The 22,809-nt window shown below is 45.8% G+C and overlaps 1 pseudogene across 1 annotated transcript in view; it reads left to right on the top strand.

Annotated features, from left to right (window-relative positions):
• Window positions 1-16,762, top strand: part of LOC149336780 (salivary peroxidase/catechol oxidase-like) — a 134,793-nt pseudogene extending 118,031 nt beyond the window's left edge. The window contains exons 10-11 of the transcript XR_016284322.1: window positions 8,459-8,573; window positions 16,136-16,762. The product of XR_016284322.1 is annotated as a salivary peroxidase/catechol oxidase-like (transcript). The remainder of the gene's footprint in view (window positions 1-8,458; window positions 8,574-16,135) is intronic.
• Window positions 16,763-22,809: the final 6,047 nt, after the last annotated feature.

Below are 22,809 nucleotides of genomic sequence, written 5' to 3'. Positions count from 1 at the left end.
CAAATAGAAATTGGTCTGTATCGATAGGTTACTGCGTTGTTATCCCATAGAGACCACTCCCACCGAAAACCACGCCTTTATAATTTGGAAAAAAAAAAAGAAAACGAAGTGCACGTGTCGCCATCACCAGCCGATTTTGCAAGTAAAATGCATGTGTCGACACCGATTTTTGGTCTCAGATCCCGGAGGCTACGCTACACTGCTGTTCACTGAAGAGCGGTGACATGTCATGCAAGGTGCATGCACTTCTGCCTCGGTACGAATAACACGTGTCGCCCTCGCTATTTTGATGGTATGTCTCACCGTATGTGTGGTATGTCTCACCCATGATGGCTCTCCGTATGTGTCAGCCAGGCAAAAGACACAAACCCCCGCGGTTTTTAATGCGCTGACTGGAAATTAGCCTGCACACTGTTTCCAGCTGAAACCACCATGAATGCAGTTAAAAGCACCTTTTCTTCCACTTCTCATCGCATCGTTTATAAATTTGACAACACCGAAAGAAAAAGGAACTAATTCGCGTAATAACAGCGGATTGCATAGTTTCCTGACAAGCTGGCAACTATGCATTACACCATATTCACACTATCAGTCAGGTGACAGAGAAAATTGCAGATTATAACCAACCCCTATATATGAAATAAAATCAGTTGAAAGTAAGCGCTTTGTATGTCTTTCCTTTTCTGTCGCCCTTGTCCTTTTGAGCGCTTTCACTGTCAAGATGGAAAACCAACTCGCCCACTCAATTCCATTATTAAATTATATATAGCGTTTATTGATGAGAAAGCATTTGACTTAGTTGAAACCTCAGCAGTCATGCAGGCACTGCAGAATAAGGGTGTAGAGGAGTCTCATGTGAAAATACTGGGAGGCGTCTATAACGACTGCACAGCTACCATAGTCCTTTATACAGTCAGCAATAAAATTCCAGTAAGGAAGGGTGTCAGGCAGGGAGACACGATCTTGCCAACGCTATTCACCGCCTGTTTACAGCAGGTGCTCCGAGGCCTGGATTGGGAACAATTGGGGATAAGATTTAATAAAGAATACCTAAGTAATCTGCGATTCGCTGTTGACATTGCCTTGCTAAGTCACTCAGGAGACGAGCTGCAAAGCATGATCAATGAGTTAGGCAGGGAGACGGTAGGTCTTAAAATCAGCATGCAGAAAACCCAAGTAATGTTAAACAGCAGTTCACAATTGGTACCGAGGTGTTGATGATGATCTGCTGCTGTTGATGGTGATGATGATTCATAGTTACCCAGAACGCGCATACAATGTGCACTTCAACAAGAGCGGTGCATTCTCTACCGAAGCAACAATTATTACTGAAACAATTCAATGGCTTCACATCGGGCTTTAATTTTTGTTTTTCTTTCTTTCTCAGCCCCTCTGTATTTTTCTAACCGACGAAACTATAACAGTCAGAGCAAATCAAGCTTGATGAGGGTCAAACAATCTTGTACTTAACAGCACAATCTATGAGAAGGCAGTGCCACTTATTTTGGATGATCTCCCTTTATCAGGAGGAAGGAAGACGTCATTATTATGAATACTTACTTATGAATACTTATTAAGAGATTTACAACACAGTGCCGAATTTCACAACAACCGAGGACACCGGCCCTCTTAGAACAGACTAGACATATTACCGGTGTGATTCGATATAGAGATGGAAGCCCACTTTTTGCAGCTCTAGCCAGGAGAAACTTTAATTCTTCGAAAGTTGTTGACTACCAAGTGAGGATACGTCCTTGCCACCAGCGCTTCTACACCCATAAAAAATCTAGTTCATCCGAACAGGTCCATACCCTGCAAGCCTTCACGACGTCCGCATTACCGCAGCCCCATTCGCTTTAAACAAATTACGCCACTTTGCAATCAGCGCGCGGCATACAAGCGGTGTAGTCGGTGGCGCAACTAGACCGAGATGTGTGGTTGAAGCGAGCAGGCCAAGCTACATAACGACTCACTCCATGCGAGGTCAAGGATGGCACGTGCAAGAACCTCGAGCACGCGGGCAGCACGTGCTCGCAGCACCTCCTTTAATCCGCTAATTCTCTAGAACACCCAGAAAAATAAAAAGGAACTCTCGTGTCAAGCAAGGGGAAAGCAGCGAAAGACAAAACTCTTGTCTCTCGTGGTTTGGCCGTGGCCTCAAAATTCTCACAGCCGCACGAGATTCTCGCGCTAGTTCTCGGTTCTTCCGGGGGCGCGCCGTCGGGTGAGTGGATTATGGGAACGGCCTTGGAAAGTCCGTTCATGCGTGCTCGCCAACCACTAGCGCGAAAACGCCTTTTTGTTCTTGTGACAATGGGGGTGAAAGCGTGCAACCAGTTGTGTGTGCGTGTCGGTGTGATATAAGATCGGGTCAAGGAAGAAACTGTCGTCCGTGACACAAAGGAAAAGGCAGAGAAAAAAAAAAGACACTGCGCAGACAGAAAATAGAGCTCTTTTGGTGACAGTTGGGAAAATTCCTTTGTCACCCTCACCAGCGATAAGCGGCACTTAGCGTTTCGACATATATATGCCTATTTTAATGTATAAATGCGCTCTAAGGCAAGCGGGCAACATTTCACCTACTTTTGGCGTCCGTGAAGCAGGCCTCAATGCAATAACAATGCAGGTCCAAGATCACCCAGATACAAAATGGGAGCCCCCGTGTCCTTAAAAAAAATTGCGAGGACACTTTGGCAACTAGTGTGTTCAGAGGCGAAAGCCGAGGACACTATGCCGTGACGACTTCCGGTGAATGTGACATCACACCGTTCCCGTGGCTATATTGATACCCAAATTATACATCTGTCGGGGATCTTAAGTGTTTATTACGCTTAATTACATATTTTCCCATCTAATCTGACATAAATCCGACTTAATTACACATTTTTCCATCTAATCTGACACAAATCCGAGGCTTTACAGACAATTCTGTGACAATTTTCACTATGCCGTGACGACTTTCGGTGGATATGACGTCACACCGTTCCCGTGGCTATATTGACGTCCGCGCCATTTCGATGCAATTTGGACATTTTTCCCTATAATTAATTAACTAATTAATCTACAGTCATCAAACTTGGCTTCTCGGTTCATTTTTTCCTTCTCTGTCTGAAGCAGCCATTGGTTTTCTTCTATCTTTTTTAGTTCCCGAGTTAAACGCGCGTGACACGCTTTGCTATTGGACGACAGTATGAGCCATTAAAGGTCTTCGCCTTAAAACGTACCGTCTTCGCCAAAAGCGACCAGGGTACTCTTACTGGTTCTCACGCTACCGGACCAGTTAAGATCCAGCGATTACAGCGACGGCGCAGGTTCTCGTCACGCAGGTTGTCCTCGCAATCAACAAGGGCTGACGACCGCAGCGCTCCCGCTGTGCCGCGAGCCAGCTCAAGGCCAGGAACGCTTTTAGTTTACGTAGCTGCCACCACGTGCCGAGTGGCGCTGAAATCATAATCACCGCGGGAATTTCGAACGTTCGGTACCTGTCATTGATTTCCTGAGGCGTCCTACGCCTGGCGGAGGAGGCTTACTCCAAGACCTTCTCTGCGGTCACGGCGCAGGAGGACCGGCAAGGGGGAGACCCTCCCTCTGGCTGAGCCCCTGCCCCGAGGCCCATGTCGGTGTGAGTAAAGTCGTCTCTCTCTCTCTCTTTCCTGAGGCGGTCGGAAATAGTCGTTGTGAGCGCAGGAAACAAATTATAGGTCACACTTTGCAGCGAGGAGAGAGTCCGCCATGCTAATTACCATATTGGTTTGGTTTAGTTTGGTTTATTGGGGTTTAACGTCCCAAAGCGACTTAGGCTATGAGGGACGCCGTAGTGAAGGGCTCCGGAAATTTCCACCACCTGGGGTTCTTTAATATTCGCGTAGAAACTCTCGCGACTTTATTTTTCTCAGAATTAAAAGTTTAAAACATCTCTGTTCAGTTACGCGGTGTTTGATACTGGCAGCCATGAGATGGCGCTAGTTGCTCTTTTAATTCAACTGCAAGCTGGATTAATTGAATGGAAAAGAAGCAGACTAGAAATATATAGAAAATGTAAAAGGTAGATCAAAAAGCGAATTTTTCTGTGATAACTCAAGAGGTAGTGCCCTACACTTTCAAGCTAGATCAGGGTGTCTTAGGACGCCAAGCTACAAAAAATTTGACCAAGAAGATTAGAAATGTCCAGTGTGGTAAATCTGTAGAAACAACTGAACATCTTATACTAGAATGTGGATGTATCCATCCGGATGTCGATGCATGCATAGTCACTCTCCCTGAGGCCTTAGGGTTTAGAGATAACAATCGTTACGTGAATTATTCCGCGGTAGAAGTTAGCAAAAAGGTATTGGAAGACAAGTGGCTCAAAAGCAGGGAGGTGACATAAGGTTAGAAGTGCGGGATTAATAATGGTATTTAAAGAAAATTGTCAATTTATAGAGGGATTTAATACACTGATGACACCATTAAAGAAATTCAAAGGGGAGAAGAGTCTAGCATGGTGGCAACTGACACCACCCTGTTTCAGAGGAGGCGCTTCTATCTTCCATCCATGCCGCACACGAGGACGGAGAAAGAAAGAGCATTAAACGACAGGTTAAAAACGCGAAAGTTAAAAATTGGATTGATTCAATGGAAAAGAAGCATAATGTAGAACTATATCGATGCTGGAAAAGGCAGATCAGGAAGGAATTGTTCTATGATAACTCAAGAGGCAGTGCCCTACTCTTTGAAGCTTGGTCAGGGTGTCTTAGAACGCGCAGCTACAAAAAAAAATTAACGAAGATGATGACACATGTGCTCTGTGTGGTAGATCCGTAGAAACAATAGAACACATCATGCTCCGATGTGATATGGTATCCATCCGGATGTCGATGCAGGCACAGTCACTCTTCCGGAGGCCCTAGAGTTTAGAGATAACAATGGTCATGTAAATAAATCTGTGGTAGAAGTTAACAAAAAGCTATTGGAGGATTGGTGGCTGAAAAGCAGAGAGGTGACATCAGGTGACAAGTGTAGGAAACCGTAGTGAAAGAAGATGGCGAATCCTAATGAGAATTAACAACACAGATGAACAAAAATAAAGAAAAAAAGCTGGGCATGGTGGCAGTTCCGTTTAAAAGGGGGCGCTCCTCTCCATCCGTCCGTCCGTCCGTCCGTCCGTCCGTCCGTCCGTCCGTCCGTCCGTCCGTCCATCCATCCATCCATCCATCCCATACATCTAGGGAAGCTCGACACTTTTTCCGCGGTCACAGCAGCCAGGTCACTTTTGGCAAGGAAAGTACACGGTAAACATGGCCGTGTATACCGCAGGCTGCGTGGATGGCCGCGTTGGTAGGCGGGTGGGTTTTCCATATATTATGTAAGTGGTAGCATTATAGTATAAGAAGCTGGAGAAGAGAAAGATGCAGCCTGCATAAATTACAGCAGCTTCCTCTTCTTTGTTAGAGGCAACTTCGTTCAAATTGCTCCGGAAGGCCTAGCATAAGGCCTGGGAAGTGCCCGACTATTCTATGCCACGTTGACAGCACTGGCAGCGATCCAGCCACTTTCATATGGTTACACATAATATGACGGCACAGTAGAGTACTTCACTGCAAATACAGAAACATCAATCACTACCTTCTATACATTTCTGGTCTTCAGGACTCTGTCGGCCATCACTTGGGGTTGCATTTCAGTTGAAAACTGAGTTTAGCGGGCTTAAACGACTAACTTCAAGCGCTCGCTCTTAGCGGTAATTATTGCATGTCTGTAAACCATTTGTGCTGGCCGTTACGGTACGCCTCGTCATGACCAGGCTTTAATATACGGACCGGATTCAGGGCAAATCACGTGGAAATACCTAGCAGCGTCAAACTGTTTAAAACCCACCGGAACTCCAGCTTGCACCAGCACGCTCATGAAACTGAAACTCACGGACCACTAAAATCAGGATGCTCAGAAGTAAGCACATATAGTATTGCTTTGAGAGAATTTCGGTAATGGGAGCCTTAACTTCTATGCTTTTCTGTGTGGTAACAGTCTAAAAAAACTGAAAGACAATTGCGATATTTGGTACAGCGAGATTTGAGCGCAGCCCATCGCAAGCCACCTGTCACATACTATGAATAGACAAGAAGAAATGTCTATAGCAAGGCAATAAAGTCTATAACAAGTCTATAGACTGTCTATAGACTATTTTTATAAGGGACATGGCTGCCACGGGAAGATCCAGAAGGGCGGCTAGCAGCGTAACACGTCACCTGCCACCACTGGCAGGTGACGTGTTACCTCCTGGATCTTCCCGTGGCAACCATGACCCTTATAAAAATGGTCTATAGACAATCTATAGACTTCTTATAGACTTTATTGCCTTTCTATGGACATTTCTTCTTGTCTATTCATAGTATGTAGACTGTCTATAGACAAAAGTCTGCTAAAGGTGTATGGCCATAAATCTATAGATTGTCTACAGACTGTCTATAGCATTTGTATTGCTTGTAGACTGTTTTCTAGGATTTGCCTATAGAGAGTCTATGGACTTTATAGACAGAAGTCTATAGACAGTCTATGGACTGTCTAAAAAAATTTGTAAGGGCATGTACCCTCCAGGGGGCGTTTCGCTCTGCTACTTGGACAACCGGTTACGCCGACAACGCCGACGACGACGCGGACTGCTGGAACGGGCGCCTAAGAGCTGCGCTGTAAAGGAAATGTGGTGATCACTCTTTCTGAATTGCGCGCTGTCAGAAACCATGACACCACCGTGTTTGCACTGGAGAGGCTTTAATTGAACCTCTTTTCTACGCTTTACCCACGTGATTGAATCATAGATATGCAGCCATCGGAATGAAAGTTGTTTATTTTTCCTTGCCCAGTGTTGCCTCTCAAGTTTTCCGCAATTATATTCTAGGCGCTTCCCAACTTGTTGCATAAGATGCCATTGCAGGCTTGTTGGTAGTTTACACCGCAGGAACAGCCCACACAAAGTGTAAGACCAGAGAATAAGACATCGCTAGGGATGCCTGGTCCTCTTGCCATGCACGGTATCTTGGCCATGGTGCGAAGCCCTCCTTATGTCTCATTATCTGGTCTTCGTCATTATTAAACTTATAGCAGTTTCACAGTTCTCGATCTTACACTGCTCTCTAGCATGGATTATGTGTTTGACCTCACTGACCTTCTTCACGCACTAACTTGAGTGTCAACAACGCCGCTCGTGGTGGCAAGCCGATTTGGGACAGAAGGCATTATAAAGCAGAGGGGCTGTTGTTTACGGCAAGTTTTTGTCAAGAATCAGAACTCATGTAATGGCATTGACGTTGCGGGTGAGGCTACACGCCATGTCAGTTCATCATCATCAGCAGCAGCATGAATACGTCCACTGTTGGACGAAGGGCACTCCCATACCTTTCACCCAATTAATCCGGTTCTGTGCCAGCTGCCACCATCATATCCCAATGGTGTATTCATGTAGGAGGAGGTGCCCAAATACTACACCAGGGTGCCCAAATCCTGATCTGGTTAGAGGATGCTTTCTCAGCTTTGGTCTGCGGGATCACGCTGCACCCCAGGCCTTGTTATTGGTTCGTTTATGGGGTTTAACGTCCCAAAGCAACTCAGGCTATGAGGGGCGCCGTAGTGAAGGGCTCCGGAAATTTCGACCACCTGGGGTTCTTTAGCGTGAACTGGCATCGCACAGTGCACGGGCCTCTAGAACTTCGGCCCCATCGAAATTCGGACGCGGCGGCCGGGATAGAACCCGCTTCTTTGGGGTCAGCAGCCGAGGCCTGGTTATTCAGTTCCACTGACACTCGGTTTTTTTTTTTTTACCCTGCGTAGAATTGCGCGCCATTTGGATTCGAACCGAGGTCCACCTGCAAGCGAGGCCGATGCTGTAGCTCTACTCCAACGCTGAAGTGCAGTGCCGTGTCATTTACGATGCTTTATTTCCTGTCCTCCCTTTACATAACGAGAGCACAGGTAGTTCCAATATAAAAGGGAACGTACTATGACCATTGAACTAATGATCAGGCTACAACACAGAGGGAAAAGGACACTTCTTCTTGTGTTATATATATTTTCCTTTAAATGGACAATGCCTATGAGACATTTTCAACTTCACTACAGAAGTAACAACGGAATCCGCTCTTGTGGGCTTGTTCCATTTCATTTGGAGCTATCTGTCTCCGCATTTTACTTCAGTATCATGAAACTCTATGCTCTTTTAACAGCGGTAATGTTATGTCATCTGCAGGCCTAATGACTCTCCCAGATTGCTTGTACTCGATGCTGCGGATTTCAGATAAACTCTTCCTCCTTATTCTGCATCCTTATGCGGGTATCTTTGCACCAATGATTCGCCGACATCTGCAACCAGCCCGCGGCGCGCGTAAACATGCGTAGCCCTGATTTCCATCACTGGCTTGCGATATTCTTCACATGAACGTGCGACGGTCGGGGGCAAGTGTTGACGCTGTGCTTGTGTGCGCAGTGCAACTGACGGAGGTGTCGCGCTTCAGCCTGGCTAAGCTGCTGTGCGCCAACGCGGATGAACCGCACGGGATGGTCATCCAGAGGAACGTCCTGCTCAAGCCTGACCACGCCACGTACGAGCCGTTCGTCACTCCGGTCGCAGTATACACTCAGAGGCATTTTAAGGCGAAAGCCTTTAATGCCTCATCGTTGCCGACAGAAGTTGTCAGCAGAGGTGTCACGCTTTTCTAGTCAGACCAGAAAAAAAATCTTTGTGCACAATGGGATTCGAACCACCATCCTTCCGATCCGCAGCCGAGCGTGCTAATGGCTACGCTACTTCCTGGCAACGCATATGTAGTTCTCGTGGAGAGTGTTTGCAGAAAGGCGTATAATCAGACGGATGCCTCCCAAACGCCGTCCAGTGTATCCAGCACTTAAGATTCACAAGCAATTGTGTACTTAATTAACATCTTAACCATACATCAGTGACACAAGCAGCAACACTGCGCTTAAGGCTTCCGCCTCACCGCACTTAAGGTCAACTAAGTGCCCCCCTGAATTTTTGCATTAGTTCGGCCATTGTAAAACCTCAAGTGGCAGTCATTCCAAAAACACCTCAGTTCCTTTCATGCATAAACAATACCACTCAAGCACTGAAAAAGGGGAATGAAAGAAGGTGGTTAACCGGGCATACGCAGTTTGCAAGCTACTCCGGGCATGCTGAGCGTAGATAACGTTATGTAATGATAGAGGGAAGAACGAGAGTGCGTAATTCATGAGAGAATGTTTGCAAGTTCCCGTAGCACCTTGCTGCCAACTAACGATGTGATCCAGCTTCTTTATGGACTAATGAAAGCTTCAAAGTTTCAAAGTTTATTTCCCATCTAACACTACAGATGGAGGAATCGTAGAAAAAAGCTGCCCTTGGGCAGCTTGACGAGTCTACAATCCTAATTATTGAAAGGGAGGCAACACAAGAGTTTATACAATTTTAAGAAACAAGCACATCAAGGCAGCACCCGAGAATACACGAAACAGCAATATGTATACATAATGAAACTTAAACCATGTTATTCAAAAACAAATTATGTAGTTCGCGACGTGAAAAAGAAAACAAATCGAGGTTAATGCGGATATACCTATTTAGAATAGATGGAAGTGTGTACTGAAGGCATTCCCTACCAAGATTTAGTCGAGGTGTTGGTACTGTCCATTCTTCGCCACGTCTTGTTGGATAGACTGATTCTTTTTTCCTTAGTTCTGCTAATTCTTTAAGATTTGTTACATTTTTCCTGATTTCTGTTTGTCATGTGTCATGGTGTCATGTTTCCAGGATATTGCCTTTCGTGAAGAGTCGAGTGCCTAATTGACTCAAGGCCGCCAAGAGAGACGCTTCTTGGACGCCTATGCAGAGAGAGAGAGCTACCTCCAACCAACTTCACGTGTTGGAGGAGGGGGGGGGGGGGGGGGGGGGATTTTGTAATCAGAAAGGCACATGCGTTTGTCAAGGCTTCTCCCAACTTCAACCAACGCGGCAAAATTGCGCGGGCGATAATTGCATTCGCCGAGCAGGGTCAAGGCCTCATAAGCGACGACCCAAGTTTTCTGCACAGTTTCAACTGATAAGACTCCGTAATTTGAGCGTAGTGTGCATGGCGGAAGTTTTTCAAACGTGTGGAGCTAATACGCCCGCTTATCTGAGTAAAGTGTGCGCGGGCTAATTCGCAGTGGCCTTTTGTACACACGCAACATATGCTGAGCAGCTTCGCTTAAGAGTGGTCGCGATGGTGTGCCGTCTGCTGCCGAGTTAATAAACCGTAAAGCTGTCTTCTGTAATATTATGAAAGGTTAAAGATAAGTACCACATGTGAATCCCCAAGCCTCACTGCAGTAGGCGATGTGTGACTGAAATATGCAACAGTAAATTGTCCTTAAAGTTGCCAGGTCCAAATATTAAGGCGAAAGCCTTTAATGCCTCATACTGTCGTTAGCAGACGCGTCGGCAGCCGTGTCGACGGACGCGTCGGCAGCCGTGTAGACAGACGCGCCGGCAGCCGTGTAGACAGACGCGCCGGCAGCCGTGTCGAGAGACTCGTCGGCAGATTTGTCCGCCTTTCGGCGTCACTGCTTAAAAAGAAACTGCGCCGAGGGTGGAAATGGAACCAGGGCCTTCGGCATTTGAAGAGGAGACGCTACCACTCCGCCACGAATACGCCTACCCCTATCAACGCCTCACATCCTCTCAAGTAAGCAAACTGGAAGCCTCTCTGCGTCGCTTCACTCGATTAGCCATGGGAGTTCCCATCTACGCCGCAAATGCTCTGATCGCAGACGCCGCCATTTTCAACTCCCTCGAAGAACGCGCAGCAGCACACCACCGAGCCCAGATACACCGTCTCTCTACCTCCGAGCAAGGCAGAGACCTCCTCAGCCTTTTCGGACACACCATTTCCCAACTACCCCCGCTTCAACCATCTGCTCCCCCGTGGAAAAGCCTCCCGCGTCTTACTGTAAAACCCATTCCACGCCACATGTCTCCAACGATAAATCCCGGGCGGCGTGAAGCACTGGCGAACCATTTACCTGTACTGGGCCACGACACTTACTATACCGATGCCCATATCCTCGAGCACCAAGTAGTTACTGCAGTAGTCGGCCCTCGAAGCACCTCCACACATCTCCACACAGGAGTGCCCTCCTCAACCGACGCAGAAACTCTGGCCATAGCAGAGGCGATTACGCTTCACGACCACCTGTCCTCCACCATCACCATACGTGCAGACTCTCAGGCTGCCATACGCTCATTCGAATCTCAAAAACTCCCTCCCCATATCCTAGACACTTTGCTGCAATACCTAACAGCCCACCCTACGCTCCATGTCCGCCTTGAATGGATTCCTGGTCATCAAGGTATACCGGGGAATGAGCTTGCTCATGCTCTGGCCCGTGAAAAAATACCACCGGGCCCTCCGACTGCCTGGCCAGCCCATTATAATCCCAAGGCAGACCGCGCTACACACCGACAGGACCGCCGCGAACACCTTCGCAATTTGCGGCACATGCGACGAACCCTTCCGTCACCCTCCCTTTTCCTTTGCCGTGCTGACGCCACTCTAATTCGACAGGCACAGACTAACTCCCTTCCCTGCGAACTGTATTCCCACTATATCCTTCATAAACCGGGCAAACCCGCCTGTCTCGTGTGCGGAGAGCATCCCTCCAACATTCATACATATTGGTTATGCCCCCGCGCAACTAACTCTCCCACCATACCTTCCTCGCATACCTTGCCTCCCCCCTTTCACCTCACGTGGGCCCGATGGACCGCTCCACCAACCTCTCTGCAGCCCACCCTCTGGCCGCTCCTCGCCGCCCACATCCGACGCATCCAAGGGATACGTGGCCCTACTCTGCCACCGCCGATAAATAGCGCCCACCAAACGGGCAACTAAGAAGGCTCGGACTTGAGCTGAAAAATAAAAGTTATCTCTCTCTCTCTCTCTCTCCGCCACGAAGGCTCAGGGTTCGAGCATGAATAAAGGCGCATGTAGTGAACGCATGGGTTTCATAAATAAAACAAAAGGAATAAAGTCGAGAAAAGGAAGAATAAAAAATAAGAAAATAAACAAAAATAAAAACAATAAAAATAAGATATGAAAATGAAAATAAAAACAAGAAAAACAAGAAAAGGAGCAAAAAGAAAAATAAAAAATATGAAAAACAATGAATTAAATAGAACCAAACAGTGCGCCAGGAAACGCTTTCGCCTTGCAGCACTTTAGAGAGCCAAAGTGCCCCCTGAGTTTTCTTGATTTTGACAGAACAAAGCATGAATATGACAATTTTTCACGGAGGTTGTCTAAATGTGCTTTCCAGCTTAATTCACTGCCGAGTATAATGCCTAGGTCAAGAGTTGGTCATACTTGTTGCAATTCCTTCTTACCTATCTCTATATTAAAAGCTCCCACATTCCTGAGCTTATAAGCTGATCTAAAAATGGTGTATTTATTTCTGGCAACATTTACAAAGATAGTCTGGTTGACAGAAACCAGTCATTTAACTATATTGAGCTCAGCTTGTGTTTCCCTTTGTGACGTCACATAAATTATAGCAATAGCACTTGTTAAACAATCCGGCAAGTCATTTACATAAAAAGCAGAAAGTAAAGGTCCCAGAACTGAGTATTGTGGTACACCCTACTTGTCGGCGGAAGGCTGGAAGCTTCACCGTCTACAATTACGCACTCTCTATGACCACTAAAATGTCTTTTTTAAAATAAAAAAAACTATACCCCTACATCTATATTTTTCAAGCTTCTGACATAAAATATAATAGTCTACAATTACAATATCAATTGCTTTTTAATGCCTAAAAATACACCATTTGCAATGTTGTGGTTGTCAAGAGCCTCGTTAAAAGTTTCGCATAGGGATATTGTCGCAGTAGATGAAGATCTGTTTGTTACTTCGAAAACCGTGATCTCAGAAGAACAAGCGCCACAGGACAACGGACAAGATTGGAGGAGGACGACAGTGTTTCTGTCCGTGTCGTCCTACTTCATTCTTGTCCGTTGTCCTGTTGCGTCGGTTCTTCTGAGGTCATGACTTACCAACTAGCCCAAGAACAAGTGTTCGAAAACCATGCTGGTTAGGGTAAAGAAGGTTATTCTTGGGGCTAGTAATTTCTCAGAGTATTAATGTAACTGAGAATAGAAAGTTGTCTATAGTTTCCCAGTTCGTTAGGGTCGCCATCTTTAAATATTTTAACAACTTTGGCCACCCTTAAAGCATCAGGGTGGGTAGCAGAGTAAAATGATTTGCTTTTCTGATCAGTGGGGCCGGAGTTGGACTAAGAGTGTGGATGTAGGACTTAATAAGTGGTATACATATTTCATCAATGCTCGTCGCCATTCCTGACCCAATTAGTTTCACAGTATTTATGATCTCATTAGCTGTTCCATCTTCGTAAACGAAAAAAGATTCTTTGCGTGTTGGCATAGCAGCATTATTATTTACGGGCATGGAGTATTGTAGTTCATGGACTTTTGGGTAGAAATGATCATTAAAACGATCAACCACATGAGGCTTATGTTGAGAGTCATCGGGCGCGGGCAGTACACTTACTGACGGAGGGTCGAATATTGAATTTATAATATTCCAAACCTTTTTAGTATTATTACTACACTTCCTCATATCTCCGCAGTGAATATTGCTTTTTATGCAATCTCATCAGGCTAACAGGTTTATTTCTGTAGATGCGATACTCCATGCTGTAACAGTAATTGCTATTCTCTTTCATTTTATTAAGCCGATGATCACGTTCTTTCATAAGATTTAGTAGAATAGGTGTTATCCCAGGGCAAGTAGGTTTCTAATAATAATCATTATTACTGGCCTGCTACATTATTTCGTAAGCGACGTTATCTTCTCAATTAAAAGGTCACAGTACATATTAGCATCCAAGAATTCCAGCTCGATAAATTTTTTCTCTAAAACTAACCTTGAAAACATCCTGTAGTCAATTTTATTTTTTGCTTTAGATTTGAGGTCTGAATGTTTCGCTTTAGCTCGAGGACAATATAATAAAGCAATAGGCAATACATCACTAAAAGTTGTGTCTAAGGCACCAACTAGATAACTGACAGGCTCAAAATTACTTCATATATTATCAAGACAGGTTGATGTAGTACTGTCGACACTTGTGGGACATCAAAAACGTAATTCTTGAAGCTGTATGAGGACATGAGATCTGAATAATCACTATGCCTACAACCTCATCATCATCAGCCTGACTTCACCCATTGCTGGGCAAAGGCCTCTCCGATGTCTCTCCAATTAACCCTGTCCTTCGCCAATTGCGGCCACCGTATCCCCGCAAACTTCTTAATCTCATCCGCCCACCTAACTCTTTGACGCCCCCTGCTACGCTTGCCTTCTCTTGGAACACACTCCGTTACCCTCAAGGATAGCTTCATATCTCCAGTTATTGTGATGTGTTAAGAAATATGCTTTAGTAGCAGGTTTAGATGTCAGGTTCAATTAGCGACTGTGTTGAGGTAAGTTACCCAGGTATTTTCTGTACGCCGTTTGCGCGAAATACCGCGAGGCAGTATCAAAGCAGGAAGCATTGCTAAAACGCTGCGCCGTCCATCGAGGGAACCGTTGCTTCAGACGCCGCCTCCTGCTTTGGGGGCAGCGCTGGGCGCACTCGCAACAAATCACGAGTGTCGGTATCTACTTAACGGCTAAGACACACTGCACATTGAGTCCAGATAAAGGTAAATTACTTCCTCATAGTTCGGCTTCTTCACGCCCCAAAGCTAGCACCTGCAGTATAGCGATGACAAAGTACGGCTTCGAGATGAAGAAACACATCGTTGCGTAATGTTGGTCCTAACTGTTGTCCACGACGAGGTAAGTCATTCACGAGCGTCGATCATTGTTTCAGTCAAGGCGTGTGGCTAGGTCAAGCAGCTTCCAGCCACGAAAACAGGAAATCATTTAAAGCAGAATGCGTACGTGCAGAAGATCTTGCAGATACTTTGGTACCCCGTTAGTGACAAGACAGCGTATCTGTTTGCAACCACGTGCAGCTTTAACTACTGTTTTCTTGGGATAAAACGCACCCTTTATCCTTCCATTTCCTTTAGCGTTTGGGTCTCGGTGCTGTTTGCAGAGAGCGCGTGCAAGTCAAAACAGGCGCTGATCACACGTTCCTTTCGACGAGGCACGCATAGCGTTGGCTTACAGTGGCGATTAGTCAGGCGCTTCTGTGGTAGCCTAAGGACAGCTCAACGATCTATGAATAGGAAAATTATAGCTGTATGGATAAGCGACAGAAAGCATCGTAGAAAGCACCGTGGATAAGAAAGCAAGCTCGAGGTAATAATATCTTAGCTGAAATAAACAGTAGGAAATGGATTTGTGTGTGGCTTGTAGATGGAGAAAATGCAACCGGTGGTCTTTTGGACCAGCAGAGTATATAGCCAAGTAGAGAGAGAGGGCAAGTAGATGGTTTCTTGCAACACACAAAGTGAACAAGGAAGGAATAGGCCTAGCTGGGAAAAGATAGAATATAGAATAGCTGGGAAAAAGTGGCCGCTGCCACAGTACTACAGGGATGATTCGAGATCACTGGGAGGAGCCTGCTATGCAGTTCAGTTACTCTCGGGAATTAGTTAATTAATGCACCTTCGATCGCGCTTTACGAGACAGTTTATTTGGAGTCAATGCCTTGGAGCTAGGCTACCGGTGGAGTTAATTTAGTTGCTTTTAATCATACCGAACAATTCTGCACAAAAGCGTTTTTGAGCGGGGAACCCTTTATGAACGCAATTTTTTTCATATAGTGCAAGATTTTCCGATAACACTCAATATATCCGCGGATCCCCGACTGCTGCAGTGCATTTTTTTTTTCTATTAATGTTTTTGCTATCGTCACAAGCGTTCCCCATTGGTTTTCTAGGGCAGTCTTAGCTGCTTGATACAATCGATGGAAAAACTCTATAAAAAAGATTTTGCTACATATTAGAAGAATCCACAATTAGGTTTAATATTTCCGTAATATTATTTGACAATTTTCGAAATTTTGTGCCGGAATGTTGGACATGTTCGCTGACTCTGAGGTCATCCGTGCCTCTAGAACGACACGCTGAGGCACACTCGAAAGTGTTCGCATAAATCGTGACTTGCAGGAACCCGCTGATCCCATGTGACCAGCTGCCGGACACGGACCTGCGGGCGTGGACCAGGGCATCTTACATGGGCTAGGACCGCTAGCCGACGGGGCGCCTCTGCGCCCAATGCCTGCGCGGTGAAGTCACGTGCCACGGTACGCTGCGGCTCCCGTACAGACTGCATTAGAGGCATTAGTTTTTTTTGTGTGTGTGTGAGGCAGTCCGAATCAAATAAAATAAAATAACATCGTTTTATATCCCCCGGCATATGTGGTCGGAGGCCGCTGCGGTGGCTCAGTGGTTACGGCGCTCGGCTGCTGACCCGAAAGAATTCAATTCAATTCAATGTTTATTTCCAGAAAGTGCCTGGAGGGTCTTCTTGGTTAAAAGCTGCTCATGCAGCTTGACTAAGGCCAAGAAGACCGTTTTCAAAGCAGCATCAGTAACATCATAATATATTTAAAACGAACATGTTACCTGTAATTTGCAACAATAATAAAAGATTTTATACAAGACCCTGAGCACTGAAGTTATAGCAGGTAAACATCAGCGAAACATCATATGTCAGAAAACACATTTCAAGAACGTGGCAACAACATTGTACAATCAGTCAGCAGAAATGAGGTACAAGAACAGAAAGAATGAAAAAAGAAAACATAAGAAAGTGTAACAAAGCAAAATTATTACCGGAACATAGGAATTACAGAAAACAGACCTCAAACCTCTTCTACTCAATCCTAAAGTGTTACTTTTAATTATACTTTTAATTATTTAATGATAGAAGTGGGTTCGATCCCGGCCGCGGCGGCCGAATTTCGATGGAGGCGAAATTCTAGAGATCCGTGTACTGTGCGATGTCAGTGCACGTCAAAGAACTCCAGGTGGTCGAAATTATCTACAGCCCTTCACTACGGCGTCCTTCATAGCCTGAGTTGGGACGTTAAACGCCCCAGAACTACGAACCAGATATATGCTGGTAGGAACACCTGGGCTAAAAGCTGCTCGAAACAGCTTGACGAGGCTCAGAGGGCGGGGTGAAAATACAAACGCTGCAGAATAAAGAGAACAATAAAACCGATGCGCCATAGGCTGCATATTCAGGCTTATAAAGACAGGACAGAGGTTATACAATCGCTCCTTGCATAAGGCCTCGTAATTGGAATAGTTCGTTTTATAAGACTGCAGTCGCGCATCGCTGTGAAGAAAAAAAAAACAACCCGTGCATTCGGAGAAAATCTCCGATAAGTATGCATAGCAGCAGGACATGAAAGTGATTTTATAACCGTCGCACGACCCAGGCGCAGTTTTCAAGGGCTCCAGACAGTTGCGACGGCGGCCGTGTGACGTCAGAACATAATGCTGTTGAAGGTAGGGAATGATGTAACGGGGCATCCATGAGATTGGTAATATCCACTGTACCACATCATGCTGTGACGTCATAACCGTTCGCAGTCATTTTGTTTTCGTCTTACTCTTGCCACCTATGCCAGAACACATGTTTGGTCACCTATCACTGTGAAATACCTATACTTCTTGAGTGAAGTTCCTCGCAGGGATCACAGGTATCACAGGTACCAGAGGATCACAGGTTAGGGAACGTTGTGCATTGTAGCAGAGCAGAAACTCCATTATTATAAACACAAATGCACTTCATAACTGCGTGCTTACCCAGTTGAAAAACACAAAACAAATGTTTCTGTCATCACGACAGATTGTCTGTAATGTTTCTGACCAGAAACTTCTAGTAACAACAGAAATATTTGTAGTAACAATAAAATTTTCGGTGATTACTTCAGGAAGAATACTACAGCATAAACTACATTACAACGAAAAAATACTAAAAACAACAGAAATATCTGTCGTTGCGACCAAGCCACAAAATATTTTGTAGCAGTTTTGACACGGTGTTGTTGGTTATTTGGACTCGGTAAATCAGCCCAAGTCTGTCGCTTTACGGGCCATCTGTCTTACCTTTATGTCGCATTGAGATGCTACTAAATGTTACAGGTCGCACCTCCATCGTACAGGTGCTGGACTCATATATATCGAGACGCAGTTCAAAGAGTGGCTGAGGGCGGGCTTGTACTGATAAACCCTGGCCCGATAGCAGAACAGGTGGCAGGAGAATATAATGTGAGTGAATGCTCAGGTCTACTCCGCGCCCGTCATCCTGGATTTCTCGCAGTGCTATAATAGAAGATCGAAGCCAGCTATCGACACTGACAAAGTAATTTTTCCTGCATCATTGCGCCGGCAACAACGCAATGTAGGGCACATTTCCTGAGGATATTCAAGCCATTCCAGGTGCGAGTATGAGCCGAACTAGCGAATGCACGGGTCGAAAGCGCAGCGTGACAATGCAACATGCGTTCGCTGCAGGTGCAACATTCCTGGACTTCGGTCAGATGTGCACTCGAGGCCGAAACGGTCGCCTCTGCAGCCGCTGCGTAAGCCGGGCATACCTGACCGTCTGTTGAGGCCACGACTGATTGTGACGGGCACGGCGTCGGAGAGACTCCGTGTGGAACTCCTGAGGTCTCTACTTCGATTTGTTCTCCCGAGATGACGCGATGCGAGAAAATAAAGCTGACAGTCGATCACTGTATGTGGAGTACTTTTCACCGGAGCTTTGCGGAAAATTGAAATTTCTTTTTTATTTATGAAAGGAAATGGCGCAGTATCTGTCTCACATATCTCGGCGGACACCTGAACCGCGCCGTAAGGGAAAGGAGGAAGGTGGAACTGAAAGAAAAGAGGAAGAATGAGGTGCCGTAGTGGAGGTCTCCGGAATAATTTCGACCACCTGGGGTTCTTTAACGTGCACTGACATCGCACAGCACACGGGCGCCTTTTTTACGTTTCGCCTCCATCTAAACGCGGCCGCCGCGGCCGGGTTCGGACCTGGGAACTCGGCCGCGTTTAGATGGCGGCGAAACGCTTTGCGGGCCAGTGATGCTTCTCTGCAGGCGTGTGTCTGCGCTCCCGGATGTTGTGAGCACAGCACTACATGTGCTGGAATAATTAGCCCAGGCCCGGAAGCTTTTTCTGTCACCTGCCCGAGACCGGCCTGATTCGTCCAAGCACAGGCCCCGGGCCCAACCCAAGTGAACTCGGACCTACTCGGCCCGGCCCGCCAAGTCCGCGGGCCCCGTTCAGGCGCGGAGACAACGCAATAGCCAAAAGCGCAAATTAATTATAAAAATTAATTTTTATAATTAATTTAAGTGAAAAATCGTCTCGTTTTCAGAGTAGATTGCTTGAATCAGTCATGCGGACTTATGAAAATAATCGAATAAAATTGCATGAAAATAATTACATCATGGCGGCCTTAGATTCATTACAGGCCTTCCATCAGATGCACAGGAATAAAGTGAGGGCAGATGGCGCGTTTAATTGTTCCGAGAAGACAGTGCGAGAAAATGGCGATCTCATTGGTCGCTTTTTTCCTGTATACATAATGTTAGAAGTGAATACTCATTTATGTTGCACAAGGTTAATAGAACTCATCAGCCTTAAAAAACGCAAAAGGGCGCAGTCTTATCAGTTAAAAGTTAAAACCCAAGCGATAGTCACCCAGTAACTTTTCTACTTGTTTTTTTTTTTTGTGCGAAGTAGCATGGGAAATTGAAGATCGCTGGGTCTTGTTTACCTGATCGCCTCATTTCGTGGCTCGCCCACTGTGCAGAATTCTTCATCGTCGTTGTAATCGACCATAAGTTCTCTCCAAACCGAGCGTCGACCGTCTCCACCCTCACGCCAGATGTTTTCGAATGCCAGACACCGATTTCTTGGTTGCTTCTCGTTTACTACTTTTCACCATCGAGAACAAAGATTGTCAGACTCACACGAGGCTCTTTCCAACGAGCACGAGTTTACCGTGAAATTTTAAAGCAAGCGCGATTCCACACAGGCTGACACCGGGAGCAGCCTTCCGTATCGCCGCCATATTGGATCAATTAAGGCGCCCCCTCTAGGTCATGGAAATCGCTAACAGTCATTCTTAAATAAAGTACCTCTGCATACGTGTCTTTCGCAGTACCGGAGAGATGCAGTCTTGATATTCACTTCGAATTAATTACGAGTGCTCGCAACACGAATACTAAAACAGCGCTGCGACCTCGTCATGTTTGGCCGCGTCCGTGCGTAATATCTTTCGGTGCATGGAGGAAAATTTACAGCACCGGCGGGACACGGCGGTAGTTTTTCGCAGTGCGGTTGTTTGACGCAGACGTTTATCGTCGCGAACATTTATCGCGGCCAGGCTTCCCAGTTACACGAGCTCTTAGTGCCACGCTGCAACACGAATGGCGGTCGTTGTCGGTTGTTCTCCTGTTCTTTTTAACACGGTTGCGTTAAGGCTGCCGTTGTCCAGAAAATTCCGAGTCGTCGTCAATGTCGTCATGGACGTCGTCGTCTGCGTCGACGTTTTGATCGAAAAATCCCAGGATAAGCAACCTAGGTGGGTCGCCTAGGTAACGTGACCTTGTGACGTCATCACAACCTCCCCACAGGACTGTGAGCAAACTGACCACCGTGGGAGGTGGCAGTTAAATTAATGATTGGTCGCTCGAGAAGAGCAACCTGGGCCGCACAAGCCCCACAGGTGGCAGCACCTGCCATCGCAGGGCAGTGGCGCATCGCTTAACCGCTGCACCACTGCGCCAGGAGGGGTATGAGGGCTCCCAGGAATGTATGAATGTAAAGTAGAGAATTAGCTATTCCGCATGTATAGACATTAACCCATTTAGGCTATCGCGTCATACTCTTAGATCGGAGCTTGTGTGTCCCCTCCAATTCTTTTTTTTTTTTGCTTTGCTTTAGTGGCAGGTGTGGTCTCACAGTAAAACTACTATCAAACACCGTTCTCGAATTGCACCAGTACGAAAACCACATATCTACATCCGGGTTTGACGTAAAACTGCTCTCAAGCACAGTTCTCGAATTGCACCAGCACGAAAACCACATATCTAAATCCGGGTTTGACGTAAAACTACTCTCGAGCATAGTTCTCGAATTGCACCAGTACGAAAACCACATATCTAAATCCGGGTTTGACGTAAAACTACTCTCGAGCATAGTTCTCGAATTGCACCGGTACGAAAACCACATATCTAAATTCGGGTTTGACGTAAAACTACTCTCAAGCACAGTTCTCGAATTGCACCAGTACGAAAACCACATATCTGAATCCGGGTATGACGTAAAACTACTCTCCAGCACAGTTCTCGAATTGCACCAGTACGAAAACCACATATCTAAATCCGGGTTTGACGTAAAACTACTCTCGAGCACAGTTCTCGAATTGCACCAGTACGAAAACCACATATCTAAATCCGGGTTTGACGTAAAGCTACTCTCGAGCACAGTTCTCGAATTGCACCAGTACGAAAACCACTTATCTAAATCCGGGTTTGACGTAAAACTACTGTCAAGCACAGTTCTCGAATTGCACCAGTACGAAAACCCCATATCTAAATCCGGGTTTGACGTAAAGCTACTCTCGAGCACAGTTCTCGAATTGCACCAGTACGAAAACCACTTATCTAAATCCGGGTTTGACGTAAAACTACTGTCAAGCACAGTTCTCGAATTGCACCAGTACGAAAACCCCATATCTAAATCCGGGTTTGACGTAAAACTACTCTCGAGCACAGTTCTCGAATTGCACCAGTACGAAAACCACATATCTAAATCCGGGTTTGACGTAAAGCTACTCTCGAGCACAGTTCTCGAATTGCACCAGTACGAAAACCACTTATCTAAATCCGGGTTTGACGTAAAACTACTCTTGAGCATATTTCTCGAATTGCACCAGTACGAAAACCACATATCTAAATCCGAGTTTGACGTAAAACTACTGTCAAGCACACTTCTCGAATTGCACCAGTACGAAAACCACATATCTAAATCCGGGTTTGACGTAAAACTACTCTCGAGCACAGTTCTCGAATTGCACCAGTACGAAAACCACATATCTAAATCCGGGTTTGACGTAAAACTACTCTCGAGCACAGTTCTCGAATTGCACCAGTACGAAAACCACATATCTAAATCCGGGTTTGACGTAAAACTACTCTCGAGCACAGTTCTCGAATTGCACCAGTACGAAAACCACTTATCTAAATCCGGGTTTGACGTAAAACTAATCTCGAGCATAGTTCTCGAATTGCACCAGTACGAAAACCACATATCTGAATCCGAGTTTGACGTAAAACTACTCTCAAGCACAGTTCTCGAATTGCACCAGTGCGAAAACCACATATCTAAATCCGGGTTTGACGTAAAACTACTCTTGAGCATAGTTCTCGAATTGCACCAGTACGAAAACCACATATCTAAATCCGAGTTTGACGTAAAACTACTGTCAAGCACAGTTCTCGAATTGCACCAGTACGAAAACCACATATCTAAATCCGGGTTTGACGTAAAACTACTCTCGAGCACAGTTCTCGAATTGCACCAGTACGAAAACCACTTATCTAAATCCGGGTTTGACGTAAAACTAATCTCGAGCATAGTTCTCGAATTGCACCAGTACGAAAACCACATATCTAAATCCGGGTTTGACGTAAAACTACTCTTGAGCATATTTCTCGAATTGCACCAGTACGAAAACCACATATCTAAATCCGAGTTTGACGTAAAACTACTGTCAAGCACAGTTCTCGAATTGCACCAGTACGAAAACCACA

The sequence above is a fragment of the Amblyomma mixtum genome, chromosome 7 (assembly GCF_055824585.1).
Source record: "Amblyomma mixtum isolate Tamu chromosome 7, ASM5582458v1, whole genome shotgun sequence".
NCBI classification, from domain to species: Eukaryota; Metazoa; Arthropoda; class Arachnida; order Ixodida; family Ixodidae; genus Amblyomma; species Amblyomma mixtum.
The sequence above is the reverse complement of the archived record's forward strand: the minus strand, read 5'-3'. Positions and strand labels throughout refer to the sequence as shown.